The 24,961-nt window shown below is 45.0% G+C and overlaps 1 protein-coding gene across 1 annotated transcript in view; it reads left to right on the forward strand.

Annotated features, from left to right (window-relative positions):
* Positions 1-24,961, forward strand: part of LOC104509727 (lipoma-preferred partner homolog) — a gene marked incomplete at its 5' end in the record, with an annotated part of 116,133 nt that overhangs the window by 20,026 nt on the left and 71,146 nt on the right. The window lies entirely within an intron of this gene.

A 24,961-nucleotide genomic window follows, 5' to 3' on the forward strand; every position in this document is an offset into this window, starting at 1 on the left:
CAAATTGGTCATCTCTTTGCCAAAAATGTACATTCTTGAGGGAACAATCAGATGCCTTGGTATCATCCAAGATGCCTCACTTCATTGAATCTTAGAAATTTAAAGGCTGGGAGGGATGGAGACTATCTTACCCCATTCCTGTCAGTGAAGCAGGAAGAAGTGTATCCCCGGGACCAGCTCCCAGACATTTCTCCTGGCAAAGGCCACTTCTGGTTGGGAATCCCACTGGTGCTACCAAATATCTGTTGGGCTGCTGGTTCCGACCGAGTTCCTGCTGGTGTGGTGCGACAAGGGTGCCCAGGCCCTGCTGGCATGCATTTGTCAAGCCAGCCCTGTCAAGGTGTTTCCTCCTTGCCAAGTTTGGTATCAGTAGAGATGCAGGCCTGCCGTGGAGGTGGTGAGCTGTGGTGCTTTTAGTAGATCTGAGAAGGTTTGAGACCTGGGCAGCCTTGTGTTCTCTGTTCTTAACAAGAAGGAAATCTGCAGTTCTGTTGCCAAAGAGTGCTTTGTTTTATATAAAACAAAATCAAGACCTCAAACCCTAGTTTTGCAAACACAAGTGGGAAGCTGATCTTTCTCATTAGAAGTAACTGTGCAGTGAGAGTGATACTGCAGCTGTAATGCATTGTGATCTTTCTACTCGTTTTTCTTTCCTTTGAGGCCAATTTTTTCTCTCTGGCACCCAGCATTAGACGTATACATCTATATTTGTCTCCTGAAGAAGCAGCCCAGGGTATGATTTTCCATAGCATAATGCATTTGACTTCAATAGGGGCTGCAGGGATGCAACAGTTCAGAAAAGCTGACCTCTGCTTTAGTGTTTACAGATGCATTTCAAAGCTTGACCTCGGGCACGTGGATTTGAAAATGTTTGACCTAAAGCCCTTTTCCCCGTTCAGTTTATTGCCAGCTCTTATCTGGTCGTTACTGTAGCAGGTCACCGCACTATCCCTTAGCTGCAGCCGTCAGTAAGTGTCGATTCCCAGCAAATGAATTCAGCAACTTGCCAATTTTTTTTTTTTTTATGATGGCTATTTAAAGATGACAAAAATCATAAATCTTCCAGGCTTGTCATTGAGAGTTTATATCTAGTTTGTTGATGAAACAACTTCACAGCTCAGCTGAAGAGGAACTGCAGGGTTTGAAGAAGCAAAAGGCTTTTGATAGTGTGCAGTAGTCCAAGAAATTGAAGATAAAACCCAACTTGCTGGCATTTTGTCCATATTCCTTCTTCCTAACCATTCTATGATTCTATGATTCCTAGTCAGAGCGAGAGTTTCTCTTCACACCCCTGAGAGAGCCTGAACATTTTCCAGCCCCTGTGGAGGCCAACCACCACGTAAAGCAAGGGGATGTGTTAGAGAAGGGCAATTAAGGCTGGAGGGTGGCAGTGGGGGCGAGCACAACCTCTCTGAGTGCAGCAGCGTTTCTTTCTCTCCTTCTTCACATCCTGCAGTGGAAAGTTCCATTGCAATATTGTTGTTTTACAATTGCAAATTTTATTTGCTGAGGAAAGTTTGAATCTTGTGAACATTTTGATAACGGCCAATAAAATCTCCTCCATAAATCTATTTGGTGAATCCCCCCTGGTTTCCATTTGCATTTTCATCCTCTGTGCAGGCCAATGGCTCCCACTGACACACACTTATTTTGCAGTCAACGAACTGACTAGCAGAGTTTATGGAGTAATTGCAGCATTATGCAACAAGTGGGAAGGTTTATGGCTTTGGATGGAAGGAAGATATAATTGTAACTACTAATATAACTGCTTTAGCAACCACCATAACACCAGGTTGGTCCATAAAACTCCAAATTGGGTTGAAAATAAAGTGTCTAAAAAGTGTGTTTCGGGAATAAACCTCTGTTTAACAGAAAGGAATGGATTTTAGCTAGTTTTAGCTGTTGAAGCTATTTTAGGTATCATTCCCTTTTTCTTGAAAAGCAGGGATTTTCCAAGCTTCAGCTGACTGCTGTTTCTGAAAACTGTGGCACAGTGATTCTGTGGTAGTATGTTTATCAGTCAAAGCAAGGTTAAATGTAATAGTAACATCTTTTGTTATAGCAACATTTATCTTGTGTATCTGGTATATTCATTCAGTGGAACAGTCGCTCTTGTGTTTTCCAAAAAAAAAGCCCCATTCTCCAGGGATACAATCGGACCATAAGATAAATACTATGCTAGCTCGTGCTAGCCTCTAAAGAGAAATTATGGTTTGAAAACCTGGCCCTTGGCTAAATTCCCACTGACTCTGGCTGAACCAATATTTCACCTATGATATAGTAAGCACCAATTTTTTTTTCCCTTAAGTGAAGTTGAGTCACATCAAAGGCCCTTTAAGTGTCCTTGTACGTTTCAGTCTTCCTGAAAATTAAGTTTTCATACTTGACCAAAGCCCCTGTAAAACATGCATGTGATAAATCAAAAAACTAGCAGTGCAGAATTCTCTTATGTCTTGGTATATAGTGCAGAGCCATCCTTTCCTTTTTGCCTTGCTCTCTCAGAGGATCACAGCTTCAGTGGCTGGATGCTGTTTTCCTCCGAGATGAGTTTAGAAACACAGGCCCAAGGTGGTATTTCTTGCATCTGTATTAGGCACAAAGACAAGTGACTTATCTTCTCAGTGCTGTTCTGGTAACACATCCAGCTCACTTCTGGAGCTGCCCAGATTAATGAATTAGTTGCTTTATAGATGAGTGTGTGACTACATAGCTATACTGTCGGTATTTGTGTGTATTGTATGTATTATACATGTATACACTATATTCTTGGGATTATATTGTTGAGAAAACTTGGCCTTGTTCTCCCAGCAACTTTTTCCTGCTGCACCCAAAGCAGGGCATGGAGAAGATATGTTAAAAGACTGAGGTTGAGGGAGTGGAAATGGGATGTCGCAAGCATGCACAAGTAAAAGAAATAAAAGTAACGTAAGTTTAATGGAAACGATTTCATAACACTGACCTTTTGTGCATCAGGCCTCAAGCCCTTACTAGGTTTTGCAAGTGGTTTTGGTATTGCCGGTGCCTCAGTTGGGTTTATTTTAAACTACCGAGCAAAACTACAAAGCCTTTTCTGTGTAATTGCTGGAGTGTCTCAGAAAACTAATTTCCACAGCAGAGTGCACTGAACTATGACACTTGGCCTAAGAGAGCAGCAGTAGATTGCTGTCCTGTTTGGGGAACAGCACAGAGCAGCACAGCGCAGACTGTTCGCCTGTGCTGGCTATCAGCCACGCTAACAATAATGTGTTCTGCAAATATCTCTCTAGTCATGCATATTTTAAAATGCTATTTTACTAACTGAAGACATAATGCTAAACTTCCAAACTTTTAATGTTGTTTACACAACATACAAGTGAGACCAATTTTGACAAGCCCTGAACCTTTGTCAGATGCAGTTATGAGCTTTTTCTGTAACAGTGCTGGACTTTCAGGAATTGCAATAAATAAATCCATGAAATAAAAAGCCCCGTGGTGAACCCCAACCAGGGCAGTGGATCAGCTGGATGCTGCCTACCTGCTGCAGAACACCACTCCATCTTCTCTGATGAGTCAGCAAGAGTGCTGCCTGGCATTAATAAACATGAGCCAGAGAGCAAAAAGGGTGTTATCTAGATGTAATGAACTCCTGAACTGACTTGGAGAACGTGGCATGCTGACAAGGTGTCATCAACTGTGAAGCAAGGCAGGCCCCCTCACCTCTGAAGCCCAGGTATAGGTATCACAAAGCCACTCTCATCTGCACCGTTACCTGTGGAGCCAGCCTTACGTGCTTGCTCCATTAACATTTCATGTGCAAAGAGACGAGGCTGCGAATGATTAAAAGTCTCCCCATGGCTGAACTGCAAAGCTTTTATATTTTCTTTAATTGAAGACTCAGCACACACGCGTGTGTGCACACATAATCTTCAGCCTGGAGATTTCAAGCTGTTAGGTAAATTAAATATTTCAGTGAGAACTTTTTGGGTTTTGTCACTGGGTACTGTTAGCCTTCAGTAAATTAGGAATAAATACTTGCAAAGAGAGTTTCATTTTTCTTTAGCACTGTTTTCTGGTGGCAGCTGGACAGATAATGCAGCTACGAAGTGGAACTCCTTTGTAAAGAAATGCAAGTACAGTCTCTTCTGAGGCTTGCAGGCAAAAACCTGCAGCTTCATAGTAGTAGTTAGCAGTATTTCAAACAGTGAGCAGATAGTGGTCGCTCTGAAAGGTAAGAAATGGATTTGGATGGTGGGATTTCAAAACTAAGCATCATTCCAACAATTGTGACCATAGCTGATTGCAGCAGAGCCATGCTGGAGGAAGGCCTGAATCATCGTCAAGCCTTTGTGCATCCCTCTGGTTGTACAAAATGAAAAGGTTTTAAAGCGGGGTTAGCTAATCTGCACCTGCCCACTGCAGGAATTGCTAAAAAGGTATAGGGCTGATGCGAACCAGGCATCTTGTGGGCAGGACACTTGATTCTTTCAGTCTGTGGGCACTTACAGAACACAAACGTTTTGGTTCACTTCTATTTTTCTCCTCTTGCAATTAAGTCAATGTGGTTGTCATCAGTATTCTGCCCACCTTGAAAACAGTGGGCTGCTCTGATTGCCAAGGGGTGCTCGGTAGGCCTTAAAAAGCCCAGTTCCTTCGCTGTGTCAGGCAGCGAGATGTGTCAGTGTCTTCACCAAATGTTGGTTTAGGTTTTTGAATGTGATTTAAGGTACTGCGAGCTGTTAATTAACTTACTTTTTAGTCTGTCCTGCCCTCTTGTGAACCCAGATGTTCTGCTTAAACCCTGAGAAGGGGAAAGTGAACCCGACCACTGTGTCTGTAGGTGAGAGACTTCCGAAAGAAGTATCGCAAACCGCAAAGAAGAGGTCTGACGTGTCTTTGGTCTTTCTCGTGCATTCCTTCGACGTGGACAAGTCTTTAAATGCACATCCTTTGTAGAATTCCCCATATCCCTTTTCCCCTCTGTAATGGCACTTGCCAGCCACCGCTGTCCACTCAGCCCTTGAACTGAGCTCCAGCTGTTTAGAACCTTCCAGCTTTGTGAATTAGGGACAGGGACAGAACCTGCTACAGGGAGAGGAGGGAATGCGGCTGGAGGAGCCCCATGGCTCATGCCATAGCAGCTCTCTCAGCGTGGGACAGAGCTCTGTGACACGGAGGGGACAGCAAGGCAGAGCCAACGCCCCAGCTGCCCTCAGCAGCAGCAGGACTTCCAGATGCATGCAGCGTTGGGCCATCCTTGCTGCAGTCTGCGAGGGTTTTGCCACAGGTACTAGCTGCACCAGCAAAAGGCCGTAAGAAGAAATCACAGTAGCTTCCTCGGGTAGAAGTTTCCACAGAATTTGGTTTTGGCTGGATGGGGACTTTAGGAGTGTGCTGCTTTGATGATAATTCAGATAACCTAGTGAAAACTTAAATATTCACTCGTAAACCAGTATAAAAATAATACTCCCCATCTGTTTAACTAGTCTTGGTCTGTCTTGTAACAGTTCACTGACCATCTGTTACCGTGGCGTAGAGACAGACATTATGAATCCACTTGGCTGTATGCATTTCAGACTTCAGTTTATTTTTGGTTGCTCGTACATATGGACCATGTTCTGTTACTCTCCGTGTGTTTGTTCACAAGGACTTCTCAGCACAAATTTCCCTGGGAGGGGTGTTTCAGAACGGGGGAAGAAGGGGAAGAAAAGCAATTAATTTTCTACTTCAACAATCATAAATAGTTTCTAATTTGGATCCTGTCTCACTCTCTTTTCCCCCAGCAAGCTGTGTGGATGGATGAAGCAGCCAGGGGAGGGTGGCAACCCAGATGTAAGCTATCTGATTAATGAAGTCACTGTCAGGCATGCATAGTAAAACTTAGACAAAATGAATCATTTCAGAGTTCTCTTATCGGCGTTTCTCCTCTCCCCCCTCTTTCACGTGCCTAAGGTCGGGCAGGGTGGCCAGGCCCACACCCATGACCTCGGTGCTCCTTGGTCTCCGTCTCCAACAGGAGCTGTAATCTGGAATTGCGCTTAGGCTGTGGGATACGGCTGCTGGACGTGCCTGTGAGATGCCCTTGGCTTTAGCAGCGGTGCTCTCGGTTTTATTAGTGGTGCTGTTAGTAGCCCAAGTCAGAGTAGTTTCTGCACCAGGCAAAGATCCGGGAGAAGTGGCTGCTTCCCGGGAACAAGCAGCATTATGAAAAGGAGCTGGTATTCAGCTGGGCTTCTTCGTGCTGCAGATCACCATTTGCTGAAGTGTCTGTGGTGTGTGGCTGTTTTAGTGACCCTTTCTGAGTTCAGTCTTGCTGAAATGCATCGGAAGCAAGTTTTTTCTAAGACCATAATGTAATTCATTGTGGACAGCTTCCAGGCAGGAGCTTTGTAGTCCAGAAGAGTTGGAAGGAGTGCTGTATGCCACAGCTGCTTTTTTTTCCTACTTCTGTTTTACAACAGGATAGCTTAATGCATGTCTGTAGTACTCCTGCCTTTGGGTGGCATGAGGTGGAAGTGAAACTTTACAGCCTCACCTAGGCAGCCGTGCAGATGCTAGGCAATTAAGGTAAGTGTTGACATAATCTCCATTCCTTGACGGAAGCGTTTTAGAAAGGCTGTGCGGGTGACACAGGAACGTTCCAGGGGTTAGTCTGTACTTGTTCCTATTGCTCATAAAATGGTTCAGGCTTTCTTTCTAGGTTAGCTTATTTAGACAAGCAACGGCATCCATTCAGGCTCCCAAAGAATCAACTTCAGCTCTGGATCAGCTATAAACCATGACTCCTTTTGTCAGGAAACCCTTCTAACACACACAAATGCTATGGGGAAAAATACAGCCACGCGAAATGTTGCACTGGGAGGAGCAACATAAACATCTAGACGGAGCAGTACCTCGGTGAACTGCTGTTTCCAGACCAGGGAACTGATTCAGGATCCTACCAGGGACCACAGTATTATTGACTGTTGGGCAAAATGGGTTGGCTCCTACTCGGTGTGTAGAAGCAACTGAATCCCTCTCACTGGGAACTGATAGCACTGCTCTGTGTACAACTGTAACAGACATGTAGACCAAACAGGATTATGGTTCTGCATTAATTGTCAGCTAATTAGCCCCCTTGATTTTAGACAAGACCTACTTATAAAAATCAGGTGAAAGGATTTCTTGCATATATTCCTTACCAAAGCTTTGTTAACACCTCACCACCTTTAATCCCTCTCCATTCTTAGTTGTATTTAGTAATCTATCTGAATTAGTAGTGGTGTGACCCATTCTCTGCTGAGGCCAGACTGTCAGCTTATAGAAATTACTGAAACGAGGCGCCAAAGTAATGTAAGGACAAATGCCTCCCCGTACAGATTGGCATGAACACTGGAGGCAGCATTTGAGCGTAATATTGACTAATTATTTAACCATGAGTGGCAGCTTTGAACATTGTGTTCTTTTTGCTTCGCTTCCCGCATTTACTGTGAATCTAATTATGAAGGGAACAAGTATTTCTTCTGAGGTCGCAGAAAACACAGCAGCTAGCTTTGGGAAAGTGCATGGGATGCAAAGTGGAGGCAGCCGTGAACTGTGCATCAGCTAGTTCCCGTACTAGAGCTAGTACTAGCACGCTAGCACTAGTACTCGCTGAGAAGAGGGAGCAGGTGTTGGTGGGGATCTGGTCTGAAAATCCGGAAGCTGCTGATAAGAGAAAAATGCATCCTGGACTAAAAATGCCTAGCTGGAAATGAGCTCCTCAGACTATTAGCAACGTGGGGTTTTGGTTTTTTTTTTTTTCTCCCCTTCCGGAGGCCTTGGCTTTTTAATGACAATTCTTTCGGTGATGTTAACAAGAAGTGTCCTCAGTTGGATGCTTTTCAGCAGGGGTCATGGATATCAGGAGATATGACCCCCGAGAGAAGAATGTGAGCTTCTGGCATTCACTTTGTGTGCAAAATCTCCCTTCTGTAGACAGGAACTTTTCTGGATTTAAAGGAATATGTATGTACAGTCAACAGCTGCTTCCCCTGAATGACAGGAGACAAGTTCCAGTTGCCTGAGAAGGCAGATAGTCATCTTATTCTTTCCCCTTCCACTATCTTTTGGTCTTCTAACCCATGAGGTGAGAAGTACTAGACTTCAGCTCCTAAAAGGCTGAACCAATAAACTTGGCAGTAAGGGAGGGAATTAATTTTTAGGTGCTTCGCTGAATTTTGTGACACCCTGAAAAATTAGACATATATCTAGTAAGAAAGTTGAGTCTGATCCTGTTTATTCTGCAGCAGAACCATCTCTTCAAGTGGGTTTGTACAGTCAAGTCAGACTCATGACATGGACTTCAATGAGGACTTGTGTCCCAGAGTTACCCTGGACTAATCTCTCTTTGTGCTGAGGAGTGCAGGCTGTCCTGTTGAGGTGGCCTTGTGTCTCGCCTCAGTCCTTTGGAGTCAGCCTGTCTACACTGTTGGATTTGTCAGGTTCAAAGAACATCGGTTTAGCTCAGCCCAGGCATGAGCTGGAAAACCTGAGTCCATGCATCCTCGCTGCCCGTGTCCATATTTCTGGCATCTCCAAGGGCACCCGTCTGCCGCAGCTCCTTGTGTGGCTGCCAGCTCAGCCTCTTTATGGCTTGTTGGGTTTCTCTTCCATAAGCAAAAAGTCACCTGGGAGATTTTACTTGACCCTCAGGCTTATTCAGAGTTGTGGGAGGCAGCTGGAAGACAGTGAGTACCTCAGTAGTGGAGCAAAGCTTGCTGGATTGCTAACCCTACTCCAACCTCCCCCCAGCAAGCCTGGCTGCACACACCTATGCTTTTGTGGCAGAGTAGCACAGTAGTTGTGGCAGGCTAAGGACACCGTTGGGTGAAAGACCACATTGCTAATGCCTTGAGGTGCATTCTTGGAGGCTGGAATCATGTGCATTATAAATATATCCTCTTACCCTTTCATCTGGAGTCAGATGATTCCAGACTATTATATTAAACACTGTGGTGCAGTATGTACTCTATGGATGACTTTGTGAATGATACTTTTTTCCACAATAAATTAGGTGGAAATCCCCTAGCTGTAGACCAGGGAGTTAGTACCAGCCATAGCCCTTTCTTCCATTCCATTAAGTTTTATTGAGATAGTTATGGTTGCTACTTGATGACTTTCCTCTGTGAGAAATCTACTGGCTGTCTTTTCTGGAAGTGCCCAATGGATGATTTTAACTACAGAGGTTATTAAGACATGCCAAGACCAAGATGTCAAGGTTGGCCTTGAGCATTTGTCCCAGTACTACTGGAAAATTTATTTCTGAAGTGAAATGATTGCCAAAAACCCATTAGATAACTTGGTGTCCTCTATTCCTGGTTATTTCCAAAGTCTACTGTAGGCTGTGATCCCAAAACGCACTTTTAATAAACTTGCAATTGCTGTGTTTGTTTTAATTTAAGGTACTATTTCTGCAAACACATAGTTGTACCGCTTTCTCTATGCCCTTGATGCTGAGTTGGTTGTGCATATTAATTAAGGGCCATTAGCAGAGCAAGTGCAGAGCAGTGCAAAATGTGACTGAGCACATGTGCTGTGCTGCAGTCCGCAGTGTTCTGTGTTGCACCACTTTTTGATGGGATTTGAAAAATTACAGGTGAAAACATACTCTTCCTTTATTAGTCACTATTATTAGAACCATATGGCTTGAACTGAGGAATAAATTGTGCCTGGCATGTATCAACCTAGCATGTCTCTGCAGATGAATATAATTTTTGAAATGTAGATTAAAGGGGAAATGAAGGTGGGCTAGTGTTGTTCGCACAATCGCTCTAGGAGATGCTGGCACCATTTCTCATTTTTAAGGTCATGCCACAGGGTCACTGGAGAATGGGTAAGTTCTCTGTAGGAATGCTGATGTACTGGAGTACACTTGCATTCAACTTTTTGTATTCCCTCATAAAATGAAAATAATCCTTGCTTGTGTAGAGGTTAACTCGAATTCGTGGAGCGTATTTGCATATTGGTGTGCTGCTGCTGTGCTGCTGAGCGAAGTTCAAGATGAGACCTTGACCATCCTTGCCTGGCTTGTCATGAGAGAAGAACGCATGCTGTCACACTGCATAAGGGTCTCTGCTTTTGAGAAGAAATATAAATCCTTCTATCTCAAAGCAGTCTAATTCCAAATCAACTGGAGACAAGGAGGAATTAGTGTTTTGACATATTATTTAGTATCTTAATGGTTTGTTCTTGTATTTTTTACCACTTTGTCGTCAGATGATGGTCTCTCTTGAAGACAGGACCCTGCAGTGGGTAGAAACCGCGAATCTGGTCTGCCCTGGGGATTACATTTTCCCTTGCTTAGAGGGTGTTGTGAGTACAAGCACTGTGGGCATCCAAGGTTTGTGCTATGCTATTACTAGGAAAATGAAGTGCTTCTTCGTTGATCTCCAGAATTAACGTGTCTAATATGTCCTCAAACACATACTCTATTTTCCTCCTTCTTGGGATAAGGATGTTTATTAAGTGATCTCTCAAAATCACTTCCAAAGCCATTCTCTCTTACACAGGCTTGTTAGGTGTCTCCTCTCTGCCATTTTTAGATTTTAATTGAAGTCCCTGTTGGTACTGAAGGACATTTGACCAGTCCTGCAGCCTTGGTGTGTGAATACAGGTCTGGAAAACCAGGCACTGCTCTGCTCTCGTGCTGTTTCCTCATCTGGCCAGGGATTCCAGCAGTAGGCGGCATCCTGGGGTGAACAAGATCCCGCTTCTGATTGTCATCTCTCACCTAGCTGCCATTGCGGGAGAGCCTCATCGATCCGACAGCAGCCACCACCAGCCTAGCATCAACTAGTAGCTAAAAATAGCTCAGTGTGGAAAAAAACACTCAACATCTAAATATAAATCTCTAATGCCTCAGCAGGGAGCTTTGCATTTCCTAATCATTCAGTGAAATTGTTTAAAGATTGATTAATACTGGAAAGCCTTTTGTTTCCACCTTGGTCACTGGTCTCTCCTTAACCCAGCTCTTTCTTGGGAAGGCAGAAGTTTCCTTTTCCTTCCCTCCCGGTTCTCCACCAGCCCTTCCCTTGCACGCGTGCCCTTTCTCAAAACTCCTGCTGCCCGCTGGAGTGGTGGGACCACCGTGCCGTGCCCAGCCCTGTTCGTAGAGCAGTGCTGGCTCCTGCAACAACCTCCCGAAGTGCAGCGGGTTAGGGCGAGAGGAGTGGGCCAGAGGGCACAGAGGGGCATTCACAGTACTACGTCTTGCCGGCTGCAAGCCGGCACAGTTCCCACAAAGTCAACCTGTTGAGTTGCACCACCTGGGCTTGCCACCCACCCTTAATCGTAGCACAGGTTGAATGAAGTAACACGCAGACATGGAGAAAATGGCAAGAGTCATTTTTTTCCCCAACCCATCAGCTGGCTGCCTTTGAAAATCAAAGGCTAGAGACATTTCTTTCCTCAGGAACACATGCCAAGCAATCGTGCTCCATTGTTGCTGGCAGATTTGTTTTTGCACGCTGCCGACAGGAAGAACGGCACTCTCGGGCGAAGAAACTGGCACAGCGCAAGCGAGGTGGGAAGAGGGGAAAGAGCCAGCAAGTGGCAGCGAAATCTGCGGTGGCTTCGCGACGTTCCCTAGCAACCCGCGCCCCGGAGAGCCGCTTGCAATGTCTCCTCTTTATCAGTGCAGCTGCATGTGATGTACTACCCTCGCCGTGGTCTGGCTCGTGCTATTTTGGGTTTAAAAACCGAAGCGTGTGATTGCGGTGCTGTCATGGGCATAAGGACTTTGGATTGCTCTCTTGCACAGATGGGAGCAATTCACAAGGAGGGTTGAGAAAGTGACTTTCTGTTCTTGCTTGAATGTTGTCTGGTACCAACTAGTAAATACTGTCTTGTGGCTTAAAGACTTTGCGATGAGTAGATTAGATAGCTCCCCTACCATTTGTTTCCCCCATAAGGTGGTATTGCAGGGCAGGCTTGCGTGGATGTTTCTGGAATAACTTCTTTCCTTCCATCCACTGCAGAGACACGTGGGTCTTTGCACAGCAGACGTGGGGCATTTTGCTGTCTGGGGCACCTACACTGATATTCTGAATGCTTCCTTGCCTTCCATTTCCTGCTCCTGCCCAGACTCACTGCATCCTGTCTAGCTTCTGGGAGGTTTTAATGGGGATTCAGCACCAGTGATGGGCATTCCAGACAAAAGAAGGCCTCTGTTTGTCGAACGCAGTTATTTACAGCCCATACAGTGAGTGCTCTGAATGTGAGTTGCCTTATGCACTGGAATTCTAAGCTGGAGATGATAGAGCATCTCTGGGGGTGGTAAAGGGTAGTCACCATGGCTGTTTAGGACCTGGCTTCTTCATCATACCCTTTATGAACAGAGTTTCTTTGGTTTAGCCTCTAGAACAATCAATACTGCTCATCATCTTCCTCTCTTATAAGCAGCTTCAGCCCTGTGTGGCCAGCAAGTACAGGGAGGTGTGTCTGACCCTGTACTCAGCTCTGGTGAGACCCCACCTGCAGTACTGCCTCCAGCTATTTAATAGTGCAAAACTAACGCAGAGGGGCAGGAAGGGAGCATGGAGAGAAGACGACGTCGTTTTGAGGGAAAGAAGAGGATGGAGTCTGTGAAGTTATGTTCACAATCTTTGTCTAGGTATGCTTTTGAAATTTGCTTGGCTATTGGGAGCAATGGTAGGTGAGAAGGGAGGTGGAGGAAGCATGCTTGCTCCAAGGTCCTTTCCAAGAGGGATCCAGCTCCTCAAAAGGATTAAGGAGAGAGAAGACCCTGAAAAACAGGTTAGTCTGAGCTGAGAGGTGGTAGCAGGAGTCCAGTGAAGCCAGACTGAGAGCGGCCCCATAGCTGGGGACAGGGTCTTTAACTAAATAGGCCCTAGAGTGTCACCTGCAAGGAAACAGGTTTCAGTGGCCCATATCCCCAGAGAGTAGGGTCTTTGTCTGCAGTGTTTGCTCTTGGTCTGGCAGCCTGGGAGTTGGTTTTCTCCCTGTGTCATATGTTCCTGTGAAAGACAAATGCAGCTGAGGGCTCAGGGGGCTGCAGTTAGTCTGGGCCGGGTTTGGACAGCCTTGTTGACTCAAATAGTGCCTCTCGACCAGCCAATGTACACCTGAGGACATGGCTCACTTTGCCGTGCTGAGCTAGATCCTCCGCCGCTGTGTAAATCAGCGAGTTCCCTGGAGCGACTCTGATTCGCACCATCTGAATGTCTAGCCCATCCTTTTCAAGTAAATTCTGCAAGCAGAATTATATATATCTTTGTTTTTCCCCTTCAGCCTTTGCTCAGTCAACCTGCGAGCTGCTTAATCATTAAAAAACAGAAGGGGGCTGCTGCTGTTGTTGTGGTTGAGCAGGACACGAAAGCGTTTCACAGACAAAGTGATCTTTTTAATACATCAAAGTGGTCCAGGCGCAACGTTATGTCCTGCCACAGCCCTCGGCCTCCTCAGCTCTAATTGCACACGCCGCCGCATCTTTCGGCTCGCTCCATTCTCCATGAAGTACTGCTTGACCAATTAGCGAGATAAGTTCGTCTCTAGCCCAGGAGGTATGTGGACAGCCTTCTAGCTGCATCTCTGTACATGGAGGAATGTTTTGACAGCTAAACATGGATCTTGTTGAGCTGTCAGTTCTGCTAACTCTCCCAAGTGTCTCTTATTTATTGAGCCATCAGGCTCTTGCTGACCTCCTCAAAGTCAGTCCCAGCCTCACACAAAAGACAGCAAAGAAATACAGCTCGAGCGTGGCCTTCTGAGCAGGGCGAGTTTCTTCAAGCATTTGATGCCTTCAACAGCGCAGATCATTAGGTCTGTGTGTCAGTGCAGTGGCTCTGCCCTCAGGCTGGCCGCAGTCTTAGAGGCTGCAGCTGGGGAAATTCAGATTCTCTTCCTTCCTTAGTGCACAGCCTGGTTTGGCTGCCAGGATACTGGGGCTTTTTAAGGAGCTGATGGCAAAGCAGAGGATGAAGGAAGGTGGTAGAATGAGGGAGCCCTGCATCCCCTTCTGGCTCCAGTGTCGAGCAGGGAATTTCTTCTCCTAGCTCTTTATTCCTAGCCTGATCTGGCTTGGAGTCCATAGGTACTTCTGCAGTACACAGCACAATCCCCACAGCACAAGCACCTATGCACTTAGCATCTGGAGCATCGTGACCACAAAGGAGTTTCCCATTTGGCTCAAAAGCGTGCCTGTAATGGACATGGAATCACGCACAAAATGTAGTCGAAGAATTGGAGGGGAGGAGCATGTGACATTTGAACCCCCCATGTAATCCTGCCATGTGGGAATCAAGTGAGACTGAGGGTGTAGTGATCTGCTGTGTGAGTGCCCACCCTCCCTGGTATACCACCAAAAACACACATGCACATCCCTTCGCTGAACTTCATGAGTTAACTTTTTTGCCAAGGAAGGTTGGACCGCATGATCCTTGTGTGAAACTGGTGGGTTTTGGGTAGCAGTGGTTAGCTGTTGTACAAAGGAGCTGATTCAGTAAAATCAGCTGATGCTGATACCTCTCATTTGCTCTTGTTTTCCGGCTTGCTCCCTGCTCTGAGGATGCTGTTAGTCCATCCTTCCATTTCATCCAGCTCATTTGCACATTAGTCTTCCCTAAGCCACCCTCCTTTATGCAGTGGGTGCACACAGACCTGTCTCCATGGGCTCCCTCCAGCTCTGGAAGCTCCTAGACAAGTTGCACTTTCTTCTCCATCCTGGCCGCCTCACCCCATCCTTTTCTCTGATGCTGGGGTCTGTCTCCAATCCCCTACTGCACTCCATCTTCTGACTGGGTTTCCTCTCTTCCTGACAGCACTTCTCTCTGGCCTTTGTAGTTCTGCCTTTTTTAATTTGCTTTTTCTCCTGGCTCTTTCCCCACGTTGCCAGACCCCTCATTCCAGCTCTGACCTTGACCTCTCTGCTCCTTTGGCTCTGCTCCTCCAAGGGCCATCTCCTGCCCTCTCCACAAGCATCCGCAACAGCCATGAGTAGCACAGCCTACTCAGACCTTCACTCGTATTCCAGCAGGTTGCAAGGAGAAGGTTGAGACTCTTTGAATATTGAAGACCCACAACGAAACTTCCTGCAGCATTTTCCAGTAGCCCATAACCCCTGCTTCTTTGCCTCCCTGCCGAGATTTGGCCATCAGGTTGGACATGCTGAGTCTGCAGCCTTTGGCTCTTTCTGAGGGAAAATCATTCCTCATCTCTTGCTGCCCTTTTCTCAGCTCCCACCTCCCTCTGATTGTGGGAAATTCCTGAGCAGGGAGAGTGTTTCAGAGGAGACTTGGAGCTTTTATCTGAGTAATACTTAACCGCCCTGGACTGTATTACAGGAGAATTATGACTTGTTGAGAAATTTCTACTGCTGTGAGCCAAATGAGAGATCATTTTCATAAGTACATTGGGTGAAATAAATGATAATCTAGATGACGGGCATTTGCCCTGGCCTTGTTCTCCCAAGTGCAGTACAGAATTTGGCACTGCTTTGTTCTGAAAATATTATTTCTCATTATCCTGGGGTAATTGATAGTGAAGCATGTAGACCTCTCTTCTAAAGCAGCAGTGCTTAGTCTATCAAGATGATGTTCACCGGGGGCTACAGCCCTTCACTCTCCCCTCCTTCTTTTCTTGTGTATTACTCCCTCTGCTCCTGATGGCACTGTTTAATTTCACCACCTTGTTCCTGACTGCCAGTGTGTCGTATCCTCTGCCTGACAGTGCTCAGCATCACAGTAGCACCTGCAAGTAGAGCTGAGGGCCTTGTGGATGCCCCGAGCTTCCTGCCAGACACTTCCCCAGGCTCTAACAGGGACACGTAGCATGAGGTTCGCAAGCAAACTGCCCGCTTTTGGTGGACACCTCCATTTCACAAAACGTAAGAGAGATCTTTAAGTTTTTAATTGCCGGTCATTATGATCAATTCCAGTCTGATAATTTTGTGAAGAGGCCATTGTCCTAGCTTGGGCGGGAGACAACAGAGAGCAGGGCTTGCTGGTGGAAGTGGTGCGTAGCCTCAATACTGAGCGTCCGGGCGACAGCTCCTCATAAATTAAATAACCACCTCTGCAAATGGTACTTGACATGATGTTAGATGGCGAGCTGGAATTCAGGTGACCTAGAGATACCTGCAGAGGACTCTTCATGAGGGGAATTAATTGTTTTAAATGCAGTAAAGCTAAGGACTCTTAAAGGTGTATAAACCAATTAAGCAACAAAACTATCCACATAGATATTATGACATACAGACGCTCTTACTGAGACAGAAATTAGAGATCGAATGCTGATCTTTAGTGCTTACATATTGTCTTGAGCTGTGTCAATACCCTTTTAATACTCTTCTCTACAGACTTTCACTGCAAGTCCTTGAGGTGCAAGCAAATGACCTCTCCCTCTGACTTTGAAAATCTTCTCATTACTATTTGCAAATTCTAGTTTCTCTTGCATCGCTAGAAAAGGTGTCATTTTGAATGTTTTTTGTCATCCTTGAAGCATTGCTCAGCCGAAGGGGGTGAGCACAGTAGATGGCCTGGGCAGAATCCAGATACCTGGACTGTCTGTTAAGAGTTTCTGCCTCCTTTCCTCTGACTCAGTCACCTGAGAGATCGGAAGTCAGATGAAGGATCATAACTCAGCACTTACACTCTCTGATGTACTTTGGAGTTCCCCATCCACTTTCCAAAGGAACTGATACTCATTTCGTTGAAAAGGGTTGGGACCCTCCAGTAAGCACTTCAAGAAATATGGTCTGTGCAAAGCTGAAAGAAGGACAGCAAAACTCTTAGGATGAAAGCAGCTACACATGAGGAAAAGAGAACAGGTGATTCTGGGATCAGAACATGAGTAAAATGGAGAAATCTTCCAGTCCTGAGATACAGAAGAGATTTCCCAGTCCAGCAGGCATGTAATTTGCAAAAAATAATATTATTCTTACCACTTTTATTTATACAACAAGACTGCTGAGGGGTATGTTGGGAGACCAGTGTTTGTTTTTAAGATGTTATAATCTTAAAAGACAAAATGTAAGCATATGTGAGTGGAAGAAGGCACAACTTTGGCTACCAAAGATAATTAATAATATTCGTAATTTGTACTCATTCAGCATCTTTCATTCAAGGTTCTCAAAGCATTTTGTAATCAAGAGTTCATTGAGACTCTAACTCTCTTGAGACAGCCAAGCATTATGAACACCGTTTATAACAGCAGGGTGCAGGATCAGACTGGTGAAGAATACTGCTGAGAATAAAACTCAGGAATCCTGCCCTCCGATGCTATGGATGCTGAACCAAGCACCTGCTCCAGTCTGAGAAGCTATTTTTACTGTAATTTATATATATAATCTTTTAATGTTAAGCAAAATATGTAGTCTTCATTTAAGTCACTGGTGTCCTGGGAAGTGTAATGGCCCATGTCACAGTTGACTAAAAACGAGACTACAGATAGTGGGCTAAACACATTTGGTTAACCATTTGTTTGCTGCTATAGTTTTCACATGAAAAAAGCTTAGACTGAAACCTGTCTTGGTGATGGAAAGTGATGTGATTTTAAGTTTCTTTGTGTATTAAAACAGAAACCTAATTTGCATATTTTAAGTATCTTTTCTAGCATATTCAGGCATCTGGCAAGAAAGCTATATTTAAACTGCTAATACAGTATGAATGCAGGTTTCACATGCAAAATTAGTACCATTAAAATTGTGAGATTTATTTTTCTTTTGAAACAAGTGATGCCCCAGCACTTCTGGTTTTGTTACCTGATAAGGCACTGCAGCTGGGACAGCCTGTTTTTTTAGTAGGCGACAAACCTGAACCGCAGGACAGGTGGTGCTCATTGCACAAACACCCAGTCCAGCCCCCCGCGCCGCAGGGTGAATGGCGGTGAGCTCCCTCGTCGCTGTGGTCTGCCGGAGAAGGCGCTGCACCAGCGCCGTGTGTAAGCCCGCCCGTACAGTGTCATTTTTCATCTGTGAAAATGGTTGAGCTCTGCCTTTGTGACATGTTTTTGCAGAAGGAAAACTTAAAAAAAAAAGATCAAAGCTCAGTTATTTCCTTGTTACTTTAAGGCTGCTTCTGGAAGGGGAAATTTTGGAAGGAGTATGTTTTTTTTAGTGTTTTTATTGTGGCAATGAATTGCCTGGGCTAGTTGTGTACTGTATGAGCAAACACATCTCTCATCAGTATGAACTTCGGAGCATTCCCATTTTTCTTAGGTGTGCCCCTGTGCTTGTAAGTTGAGGATGCAGCTCAGATGGTGGGGAGACCATGAGCCCCACTTTGGAGAGCCATTGGCTGTGACCAGAGTCCCCACAGCTCTATGTCTTTCAGTAGTGCTACCTTAGATTTACACAAGGGAGCTCTGTACAGGTCTTGAGGCTCATTATCTCCCCAGACAAGAAGCCCTAGATGGCACTATGTACCCCAGGATGTATAGCCAAGGTGACAAGAAGCAAATTCAAACCCATCTGCAGCACTTCCCTAGGCAGCTCGGGACTAAGGCTTTGAGACTGTCACCTCCAGTGGATGCTTATGGTTCCTACTCTGAAATGCAGATTTTGACCTGCTGATAGCAGTAAATATAACGCTTAATTAATTAATGCTTTGAAGGCAGCCCTGGAAGCCTACAGTATTATGACATAAAGAGGAGGGGAGTTGATAAGCAGGCTATCAGCAAGTTGATAAGCAGGCTATCGGGTCTTTACTGCTGGTGATGATGCATAGGAGTAAGAGAGTGCTTGAGTCTGAGCCCAGAGAGATGTGGAAATGAAAGCAGCTTAGAGCAGAATAAAGCCTTCAGTCTTGGAACAAATAGACAAGTAAGTATAGGACTTCCTGATGTAATTTTATGAAGCAACCAAGCTCTTCCAACCAAAAATAGGGATAAAGTGATGCAATCTCTTTGTCCATATAATGGTGATGTCTCACTCTCATTCTCAGTAGTACTATCCAGCTTGTGCCTTGAGTTCCTGGCTTTTTATAAAAGTGCCTAAAATCTCTGTTACCAAGGTAAGTGGGGTTAATAGGAAAACAGGAAACAAAACAGCCCGCTCCCCTTTTCATAAGAGAGAAGCCTTGACAAGTAAAGCGTATTTGTGTAATGATAGGGCCAAGAGGCCCCAGGCAAGATCAGGCAATGCTGCACTTGTTTCTGTATATACATTTAAGTGGCAATGGGACATTAAAATATAGTATTTTATAGGTGCTCTTGGTTGAAATACAGTTTAAATCTACTGTTTCCTGAGATAACATGTTAAATATTTATTACCTACTGATCTGTTTGGTTTGCTTTTTCTAATAAGAAATGGCCAATGTTGCTCCACAAAAACCTAGCTCATCTGCTAACCCTGAGTATATAAACAACCCACGGGATCTAGCAGAAATGACAGCTCTCCATAATAGAAGTGGAAGCCATCATTTAACAGACTCGTGCTCAGCGCAGAAGCAAGCAGCAGATAGTGGTGTTTACAGATTACCCAACTTTCATAACGTCTAGCAAAAATAACCAGCTCTTCCAGATTCAAAACAGCAGCGAGTACGTGAAGAATAGCAAGAAAAGCTACTTAGTCTGTTCGCATATAATAGAATACAAGCAACCCAAGGACGAAACAGCCATGCTCATTTATTACTGTGCTTGATGATTAATAAAACACTCTGTCACTGTGTAGTGACTTCCATCACAGAAGCTTGGAGAGCTTTGCAGGCACTGATTAATTAAGAGAGAAATATTGTTAAACCCGTTTTACAGTGTAATTAGGGTGCATGTACGGTGATCCTATTGAATTCAGTATCAATACACAGAGACCAAGGTTTTGTTTTCATGACTATAAGCTAAAAGCTGGGCCCCAGAGAGTTGAAACAGTTATCTCTATGAGCAGCCTGATTTTCAGAAGTCCTGGGAACTTCTCAGCTATTTAGTGATTTTGCATTCTGGCTCTGTTGTCTTCCTTTTAAAACTATCAGACAAGACACCTCCTCTTCCACCTGTCTGCATCCCAGTTTCACTAGTGCAAGAAAAAAAGAGGTGTTTGGGCAAAACTGCAGGCCGTGAAATTAAAACATAGAAAAATATTTTTATTATTGTTATTGCTCAGATTCTATGTAACTCACTGTCACAAGAGATCATTGAAACTAAGAGCTTAGCAGGATTAGAATAGGGCTGGGAATGTGCATGGATAGCTATGTGAGGATACAGTTACAATAACGAAGTTTAAAAATAAAGAAAAATATCCTCAAGAGCTTTGAAGTAGTTACAAAACTGTCCTATTTCAAATCAAGCCAGTGTTTAACAAATGAGGGCTCTGCTGCCAGAGCCGCCTGTTATGGATTGCTGGTTTGCTGTGGGAAGCAGTGGCAGGGCAGGTAGGCAGAGAGGGAACTGATGGCATGTGCCAGAGGAGACCTCGCTCCTGCCTGCCCAAAGACAGGGGATTTCGGGCTGCTGCTGTGGGCAGGAGGTCATTGGCTGGCAGTGGGTACCTCCTCGTGCAGAGCAGCTTCTTCAACCGATCTCCATGAATCATTCCCTGACCAGGAGTAAACCCAGGGACACGTCGTGCAGGGTATCTAGGCAGAATCATCTTTTCAGGAATCTGTATGTACTCTGGCAGCTGTTACATTTCACTGGGAAAATAAATCAAGAATTAAAATGTTTTCTTCCAGTGCATCTCCTCTGTAAGAGAGATCAGTTGGCCTTAATTATAAACTGAATTACAGCTGCAGGCAATCTTGATATTTCTTTGGGAGCGCAACTCATGGGAGATGGGGCACCATGCTGGATTTTTTGGTCTGGAAGTTTGCGATTGTTTTGGACAGTCAGTAACTTAAATGAAAAAGTATGGTCTTTGTCAGGCCATTGAATAAAAAATGTGCTGCAATGCTATTTAACTGTTTATTTAACTGATGATCAGTTTTGGTGAGTGAAATGAAAGGAAAGTGCTAACTTTATGCAGATGAACAAGAATGAAAAACTGAAAGGGAAAGTAAGTATCAGTGAAAGATGTTTCTGGCTGCCTTTCAGTTCCAAATTGGGCTAATTCTACCTTCTGAAAAGAAGATAATTTCCACGTTTCTGTAATTGGGAACACATAATTGAAGTTATTTTCTCTCAGAGAGAAGCAGTTTCTTCTACAACATTTGCAAATGGACAAGAAAAATGACCGCATACGGCGCACTCTGAGCGATGGTGCATTCATCACAGCGTCATCTTCACATGCCTTTGCAGACTTTGCGCTGTGGCTTTTACTCATTCAAGTGAAAATTAATATGTGGATGGAGCAGGTTTATGTTGGTGTATGTCCCGCACTAACTGCTGAGCTCCCTTTTCTGGGCAGCCGTTACATCAGAGACAGCTGATTACCACTGAGGTCTGGAGAAGAAAACACACACCAGAGCAGCTCAGTATCAACTTCGTGTACCAAAATAATTATGCAGTGATTCCACGCGACTGCTTCTTTTGACCTGGCTTTTTAGGAACTGAACTTTAATGAGGAAGATGAGCCAGATGTTGTTGCAGCGCTTTGAGAGTGGCACAAGCGATTAGCTCACTTCCTTTCATTTGTAGCATGAAATTTTCTGCCACAGGGTTTAACCCTGGGAATACTGGTATTTTCCTAAACATTCTATTGAATAAGCATGCCAGGACAGTGTTTATTCGTGAATGCATTGCATCTGCACATGCAACTGCAACCGTCATGCTCTTCCCTGAGGTTGCTCAGTATTTGATGGCAGCAGCAAAACTTGGACCCAGCTGCTTCTGCTCCCAAAGCATGGTCCCTCCTGCTGGCTTTTTGCTGACCAAGGCTCTTTCCCCTTTTCATGGGTCAGTTTATCATCCCTGATGTTGTTGCGGTTAGGCAGGCAGAGTGGTGCTCAGGGAATCTGGGAGGCCGTGTCGCAGCTCGGCACAGACCCCAGCTCAGAGCTGTGTCTAGCTAAGGAAGTGTGTGTGTGTGTCCACTGAGGCGTCATGGAGAAAAGAGAGTGCATGGAGACAACTGTGGTAGATTAGACAGCAAACTGTATTTCTAGACAGCCTTGATCATTGTACAGATCAGGAGAAAATAGAGGAAGTTTAATAAACAACAGCAACACAACTCTGTTTTGTAAGGAAAGCCAGGAAAGCCATTTTTACCCTGACCTAACAAAGGAGGAGGAAGGAAACTGGTTTGCTGGAACAAGCATTTTAGATTGGACTAAGGATACGCTTTTCTCTCTATGTTTGTGCGCGAGTGTCCCAGCAAACTCAACAGTGTGTTCATATGCATGAAATGCATTTTCCTGGAGGCACATACTCAGCATGCTCCATGCTGAGGAAAAAGATGTGCCTAGCACTGCTTAAACGTTTGTCAGAGAAGCATAGCATTTTAGTCAAAATAAGTTAAAGCATCTCATAACATTGTGGTTGGTATTTGTTATTTTTGCTGATATTGGGTATTGGATAAGAAATCTGCCTGGTTTGGAAAAGTGCAATGTAGATAAAATACAAGAGCAGCCTGTTTATTGTGCATGTGAGGCAACAAGGCCTCCAAAACCAGAGAGAGCTAGAGCTGAAAATCTGCCGGTTTTGGTCTTTAGCTTTAAATGGTACAGCCCAAGCCCGTTTCTGAAGCAGGCATGAGCGTGCCCCCCGCCCCCCCGATAGGGAGGTGTGGGAAGCTGGCGGGGCAGAGGGGGAGAGGTTTCCCAGACCCAGGGTGTGCTGCCGAAGCCCGGCTGATGCGGTGGCTTTGGGTCGGAGAGCGGCCAGCGTAGGTCTGCAACACAGAGTCCGGCTCCGGCAGGCTGTGGTGGGCGAGGATGAAGACGTGGGGCTCCCAGCAGCCTGGCTGCAGGTTTTGTCTTTGCCTTAGAGCCCACTTGTGATGGTGGGCAAATCGCGTCAGCTCCGTGCAGCTTGATTCCCTTCTCTGTGAACAGACAGCAGCTCGTGCCTTCTCTTTTGGTCCATTTGTGTTATAAAGCCCAAGGGTAAAAGCAGTGTTTCCGATTATGTGTGGAGAGAGGCCAGCAGAAAGGCTGGAGGATGGTGCTTCCATGCGTTCATGCTGCACTGGTGATTGCTGATGGGGGAAATACAGGGATGGGGCCATCGTGAGCTTCATGCCGTACTGTCTTCTCCAGGCAAAGTCTAGGGAAGGAGTCTCCATCGATGGGGTGGTAATGGTCATTCCTTTCTGCGTGGAAACTGAAATAGGTACAATAGGTGGAATAATATTTTAAGAGGCTGAGTTGCCAGGTTGATTTCTCAAGCTAATAAATCCTTGGCTGCACTTGCTGCGTTAAAATACATGTTCAGACGAGATTCATGATCAGTTCTTAGGAACAAGAGAGCAAAGGAAAAAAAAGGTTGTTCCAAGATTAAATGCTTTACATTTGGCACCTTTAATTGGCTTACTAATAAACCTTTTTTTTTTTTTCTTCAGGATTATGCTATTTATTACTTCTAATGAAATAGTTGTCAACTAGCCTTCTAAAAACAGCCGGAAAGCACTGGCCAAGGGCGTCTGGGTGTGCTGGGTCAAGTACCTGTCTCTGAAACTTCTAGTTGTACATATCCCACAGGTGGCACTTACATGACTTGGACAATGCAAGTCCTGTGTGCCATACAAACCTGTCTCCCCCTATCAAAAAATAAGTTGGGGTAACCCAAACATGTCAGCGTGGTTGCATATGTACAACATCTTTTACTGAGCTGTGTGTAGACATTCAGGATTTGCAGATGTTCAACAGCTTCCTCAGAACAACGGCTAGGCATATAGAAATCCTGGGAAATTCACAAAATTCTTGAATATTGCTCAGGAAAAAAATCCCTGAGCAGAAAAAGGGAACATCTCTGGGAAAACCTGAATGTATGGTAGGTCCAATCTATATTCTCAATCAGGGAGGCTGAACATATGGCAAATGTGTTGCACAGCCCTTCAGGGAAATTCATCCAGCCTAGGGCTTATTCCAGGTGCCCTTTCTTCTAGGGGACCATGCCACCCATCTCCTTTGTGTACTGCTGCTACTCTGTTGGAGAGCAAGCGGGGAGCAGGCAGCGGGTGCAAGAGCCGTATCGCGTGTGCACAGCGAATCCAGCGCTGCCCGGGAGCACAGTCGTGCTGCTGCGCCTGCGAGAGAGATCAGGTCAACAAGCGAGGGGGGTGATGGTGTACAGCTTAGCGCGGGCCCTAGGAAAATAAATGTGACAAGGTCAGGAACATGCAAGTGTTTGGTTTCTGGGAGTGGATGATTGAAGTATTATTGCTAAGCGCCGTTCTGAGACCTTCTCTACATTGATTGATGTCTCATTTGAAATCGCCTTCTTGCCTGAAACAAGAAAGCATGAAAACATTTAGTTAATTCTCTTGCAGCGCTTTAAAGCTGCTGTTCTGTGTTGAACATGACCAGCTCAATAAAGATTCACCATGTCAGATGTAGTCTCTGTAAGCCAGATAGAAGTGGCCAGTTTCTCCAGTGATTTTACATTTTCTTCCCATTTAAGTAGGTATGGAAAAATGCTTCCTTGTAGACTAAGGCTTATAAATTCCATATCTAAGGTCGAATCTGTGATGAAGGCAGCAATTAATCAATGAAATCACTTGCTTTACTGAAATGCTGCATTTCATAAATAAGTTAGCTTTTGCATTGCAAGTCTTTCAAGAAAGCAGCGCACACAAGGAAAGCTGGTGTCAGCAAGTTTTAATCCTGAAATGACCGAGTTTCTTAATATGGACACCAAACTTAGCGGCTTCTAAGAAACTTCTAGGCATGAAACTATTTCTGTGCTTCTCTAAATAGGCCCGTACTTCTGCTGTTTTCCAGGGAGAAGATTCACTTAGACAGACTGCAGATACTGTATGCCAGCTGTTAGCATATGAAGGCCAAGAGGTCTCAGTTTCTAAGCACATATTAAAACCTTTGTATCCCTAGTACTAAAAATCTGTGGAGCAGCTCCTGCTCTCACTAATGTTAACAGCAGGATTTGTGTCAAAACAAACAAGAAGAGAACATAACTAGCAGCTCGG

The sequence above is a fragment of the Eurypyga helias genome, unplaced genomic scaffold, assembly GCF_000690775.1.
Source record: "Eurypyga helias isolate BGI_N326 unplaced genomic scaffold, ASM69077v1 scaffold8275, whole genome shotgun sequence".
Classification (NCBI taxonomy): domain Eukaryota; kingdom Metazoa; phylum Chordata; class Aves; order Eurypygiformes; family Eurypygidae; genus Eurypyga; species Eurypyga helias.